General features: G+C 34.0%; 1 pseudogene; it reads right to left on the bottom strand.

Annotated features, from left to right (window-relative positions):
- Window positions 1-1413: 1413 nt before the first annotated feature.
- LOC104980832 lies at window positions 1414-1954 on the bottom strand (annotated as a pseudogene).
- Between the last annotated feature and the right edge of the window lie 3987 nt (window positions 1955-5941).

Genomic DNA, 5941 nt, shown 5'->3' with positions numbered 1-5941 from the left:
CTTTTCCATGGGGATGGTCTTGATCCCTGTCTCCTGTACAATGTCACGAACCTCATTCCATAGTTCATCAGGCACTCTACCTATCAGATCTAGGTCCTTAAATCTATTTCTCACTTCCACTGTATAATCATAAGGGATTTGATTTAGGTCATACCTGAATGGTCTAGTGGTTTTCCCTACTTTCTTCAATTTAAGTCTGAATTTGGCAATAAGGAGTTCATGGTCTGAGCCACAGTCAGCTCCTGGTCTTTTTTTTTTGCTGACTGTATAGAGCTTCTCCATCTTTGGCTGTAAAGAATATAATCAGTCTTATTTCGGTGTTGACCATCTGGTGATGTCCATGTATAGAGTCTTCTCTTGTGTTGTTGGAAGAGGGTGTTTGTTATGACCAGTGCATTTTCTTGGCAAAACTCTATTATTCTTTGCCCTGCTTCATTCTGTATTCCAAGTCCAAATTTGCCTGTTACTCCAGGTGTTTCTTGACTTCCTACTCTTGCATTCCAGTCCCCTATAATGAAAAGGACATCTTTTTTGGGTGTTAGTTCTAAAAGGTCTTGTAGATCTTCATAGAACTGGTACATTGGGACTTAGATACATGGGCCACTGCTTTTGAGTACTGGTGTTGTGCAAACATGTCATTAATTATGTTTCTGCTTTTGTGTATTGCCTCATGAATTCAGGGATAAATTTAGCACAAACTGAGGTTGTATACATCAGTATAGTCATTTAATTAATTTAGCATAAGGAGGGTTGCCCTTGTAGCTCAGTTGGTAAAGAATATGCTTGCAATGCAGGAGGCTTGTGTTTGATTCCTGGGTCAGGAAGATTCCCTGGAGAAGAAAATGGCAACCCACTCCAGTACTCTTGCTTGGAAAATCCCATAGATAGAGGAGCCTGGCAAGCTACAGTCCATGGGATTCCAAGCGTCACACAACTTAGTGACTAAACCACCACCACCAAGGATGAAGCAGTGTGAAAGAAAATAGAGAGAAACATTTCCATAATATATGAAGAAAATATTTAAAATATTTTAAAAATATACATTCATTTATATGACAAAGAACTTGCATATAAAATACATAAACTTTCATCAATAGTGAAAAAAAAACTTAACAAAAGCTGAGCAATAAAAAAAAATTGAACAAATATTCTCAACAAGATGATAAATAAGCAAGAGGTTAAAGCATAAGAATTTCGTTCTTATGTGAAACAGTAGGTATTAAGACAATGGCAATAAAGCCACAATTAGATAACATGACATAAATGTTAATGGACTGAAATTAAATATTGATCATAACTCATTTTCTGTTTCATCTGAATTCTCTTCTGTCAATTTACAGATTTGGTGTGCTGCAGTTGATGTGGTTGCAGAGTCAGACATGACTGAGTGACTGAATTGAACTGAACTGAACATCACACACAGAAAAAGTGATTAATCTCATTTGACCCACAGAAACATAAGTGGAATGCTAATGTCATGTATATCAAAGTCTCTGCTATATTCAGCAGATAATCCCCAGACCAGCAGGGAGCACACCCTGCTGGACATGCTGACCACATAGAGCAAGGGGTTGCTGATGACCATGTACCAGTCATAGGCCATCACTGCCAGCAGGAGACACTCAGAATATGCAAAGGTATAGAGCACCAAAAGTTGCAGAGCACAGCCACAGAAGAGAATTGATTTGTTCTTAGCAAATAGGTCTACCAGCATCTTTGGGTCAACTGCTGTGAAAATGCTGAGGTCACTGCAGGAGAGGTGACTGAGGAAAAAGTACATGGGTATGTGCAGATGGGTATCCATTCTGATCAGGGTTATCATTCCAAGATTTGCCAGAAGACTAATGAAATAAACAAGGAGAAATATGGTAAACAGAATCACTTTGGTCTCAATGTTATCAGTAATTCCCAAGAAAATGAATTCAGTTAAGGAGAAGCAATTCCCTGTGTCCATTCTTCTTTGTTCTTGTGCAAAGTTTTGGAGAAAATGATCAAGAAAATGATACTTGCATGTGTAACACTTTTTGGCATCTACAAAATGTCACAAGACCATTTTTTCCTGTAAGTGTCTTTTTATACTTATAAAACTATCCAGTCATGTACCCACTCTTTAAAGAAGCATGGCCCTCTATTCTGTAATACTAAAAAAGTATCTGAGAAAGACCTTTGAGAAATTGGATGTAAATCTATATGTCATTCATGAGGTTTTTTACATTCTATAAGCTCTTCTTTGAGTGTTAGTTTCTTCATCCCAGGGAGTAGATTTGAAGAAATTTAACTCTTTACCTCTAGAGAAAAACCTAGAAGAGACACCAGTGTTAGAGACTGTAAGACACAGGACTATTTATTAAGGCTGAAAATAGTCACTTAGATACAAAAAACGATAACAATTTTTATGTTTCTCAAAAAAGTATGATTGGTTTCAGAGAATTTGACTTAGTTCACTGAACTTAGTGAGAAACAGTAAGTATATCAATGACTAGTAATAAAAATAATTATATTACTGGTTTTAGTTTATGTTATATTCAGTATTTGCTGAGACATGAATGAAGTATTATTAACCTGGTTTTCTAGAAATTTATCCATGATTTCCCACAATTCTCATTACATCTTTGTGGAGCGGTAGTTGTCAATAGATTAATCTCTTAATGAGTGGAAAAAAGAAGTAAAAGGAAGTGAAAATGACAGAATTTATTGCATAATTCACATCATTATAGATTTTAAATGGCTTGTTAGTTACTAAATTGGAAATAAGATGAGGGACAATAATGTTTCTAAAAGACATATACTTCTCTTTGTAATATATGTGTATGTGTTTACATGTTACTGTTTATAAGAACTGAATGTAAGCAATGAACTTTTTTCCCACAGAACTAAGTAAACATGGCATGTGGTTCACATGGAGATGAATTTGTACATGTTTTTATTTTTATTGTGGACCTACTCTGTTTTAATAAAACAAAACGTAGTTTAAATTCATGTATACATCTTTCCAATGATAAAAAGTTAATATTTCCTATGAAGAAAGAGCAAAATAAAATAAACAGTTGCATTGTGGATATTAATAATGTCAGATTCTTTTGATTCTGAGATCAAAATATTTCTAGCCATTGATTTCAGATTTTAATGAGTAGGCATGCACAAAATTGTTCGTTTACAATTTTTTCCATCAAAATGTTAAGTATTTTCTTCTATATTCTTTAAGTTAGGAGCTGGAGACCTACCTGAGATGAGCAGGTCTTGGCTAGTTTAACAATAAGCAGATGGCTTCTTATTTTACCAGGTACAATGGGACTTAAATCTCTGTGCTACTGCCCCTTTGCTTTGATGTTATGCAAACATTTCATTAATTATATTTTTGCTTCTGTATTTCTCCCTGAGAATTCAGAATCCACTTAGCACAGACTGAGTTTTCATGCTTTACTACTGTCATCAAATTGATCTATGGTAAAAAGAAACTTTGTATTATTATTATTATTATGTGCTTCACAGTTATCCTGAGATGGTTTCATCCTTCTTAGTTAAAGAGTAAACCTACTGAAACTCAAAAAGATCCTCCTTCCATTATTTCCATTTCCTTATATTTGTTCATAGTGTTTCAGAGTCTCCTTCACATCTCATTTAAGGATATTACCACACTTGGTTCATATTTTCATTTTTACTGAAATGCAATGTGTATATCATAGAATTCAGCCTTCTAATGTATACAGTTCTTTGTTTTTACTATATTTTTTTAAGGTTCTTAGGTTATCACCAGTATTTACTTCCACAACTTTTTCATCATTATGATAAGAAATCCGTATTTATTAGCTGTCATTTTCCGTTCCTTCCTCCCTGAGCTCTGGTAACTACTAATCTACTTTCTGATTCTTTGTGCTTTCAAATTCTTTGCCTCCTTTTAAACAGAATTATGTAATATACTTTTTTGTTTGTTTGTTTGTTTGTTTTGGTTATTGTTTTCATCAGCCTTCTTGTCTTCACTGAAATATTTTCAAGGTTCATCTGTACTTCATGTATCGCATATTTATCCTTCTTTGAATTTTTGCCATACTTCATCTGTTTTGACAAAGAAAATTAGCATAAATATGGTAAGTCACTTCTGGGTCTTGTCTTGAAGAAGACAGTATGTGAAAGCCATGAATTACCATGTAGACATTCCAACTAGCCATCTGATTTTACAATGTGGTACGTTCTGAGATTACATGAACTGAAAGGGGAGAATTTGAATCCATCTTTCTAGACATTCTCATCTAGTGTCAATTATTAAAGAATTTGCAACCTAGCCCACCTTTCCACTGAATATTTCATGCTATCTCAGTAAATACGAGAAAGAACAAAATAAGGAGTCAGTGGTCATTCTCTTAAGTTATTTAGTTTTGAAATACAGTTTATGTAAGGAGAGGTAACTAGAACACTGTGCAAAAACAAATAAGAGAAAAAAGATTTTGAATATATAAATGCATGTATATTCAAGGGTTTCCTGGGTGGCTCAGTAGAAAAGAATCTGACTGTCTAGCAGGGGATGTGAGTTAGGTCCCTGGTTGGGAAGATACCTTGGAGTTGGAAATAGCAACCCACTCCAGTATTCTTGCCTGGAAAATTTCTTGGACAGAGGAGCCTGGCAGGTTACCATCCATGGGGTTGCAAAGAGTCAGACATAACTGAGCACTCATGGTCAGTGGTCATTCTCTTAAGTTATCTAGTTAAGAAATGCAGTTTATGTAGCAAGAGATAAGTAGAACAGTGTGCAAAAATATATCAGAGAAGCAAGCTTTTGAATATCTATATAAATGCATATATATTCAAAGTTTGAGGAAAAATGTTTGAAAACCAGATATACATAGATAGATAGACATAGATATAGATAGATAGATATAGATATGACAAATAACTTGTAGCCAAAGTATATGAAGAATCCTCACAGACGGTAAGACAACAAACAACCTAATAAAAATTGAACAAAGAATTGAACAAATTAAGTCTCATCAAGAAGATATATACAAAGAAACCCACTTCAGACCTAGAGACACAAACAGACTGAAAATGAGGGGATGTAAGAAGGTATTCCATGCAAATGAAAATCAAAAGAAAGCTGGAAAAGTAACATTCATATCAGACAAGATAGACTTTAAAATAAAGAATGTTAAAAGAGACACTACACAATAATCAAGGGATCAATCTATGAAGAAGACATAACAATTGTAAATATATATGCACCCAATACAGGAACACTTCAATATATAAGGCAAGTGCTAATATCTATAAAAGGGGAAATAGACAGTAACACAACAATAGTGGGGAACTTTAACACTCAAATTATACCTACCCAGGCAGATCACCCAGGCAGAAAATTAATAAGTAAACCAAGTCTTAAATGACACATTAGATTTGATATTTGTAGGACATTTCATCTGAGAGAAGCAGAATATACTTTCATCTCAAATAAACATGGAACATTTTCCACAATAGATCATATCATGGATCACAAGCCAAGCCTTGGTAAATTTTTAAAAATTGAATTAATAACAAGCATCTGTTTCCAACAACAATATGAGAACTCCATTATAAGATAAAGCTGTAAAAAGCACAAACATATGGAGGCAAAACAATATGTGACTAAACAACCAATGAATCACTGAAGAAAATGAAGAAATCAAAAAATACCTAGAGACAAATGACAACAAAAACATGACAATCCAAAACCTAAGGTATTCAGCAAAAGCAGTTCTAAGAAGGAAGCTAATTGCAATACAGTCTTACCTCAGGAAACAAGAAAAGTCACAAATAAATAACCTTACATTACACCTAAAGTGACTAGAGAAAGAATAAACAAAACCCGAAGTTAATAGAAGGAATCAAAGTTGATGTGTGGCAGAACCAATACAATACTGTAAAGTAATTAGCCTTCAATTAAAATAAATTTAAATTTAAAAAATAAAGT

This window comes from Bison bison, unplaced genomic scaffold (assembly GCF_000754665.1).
Source record: "Bison bison bison isolate TAMUID 2011002044 unplaced genomic scaffold, Bison_UMD1.0 scf7180017858828, whole genome shotgun sequence".
Taxonomy (NCBI): Eukaryota; Metazoa; Chordata; class Mammalia; order Artiodactyla; family Bovidae; genus Bison; species Bison bison.
The sequence above is the reverse complement of the archived record's forward strand: the minus strand, read 5'-3'. Positions and strand labels throughout refer to the sequence as shown.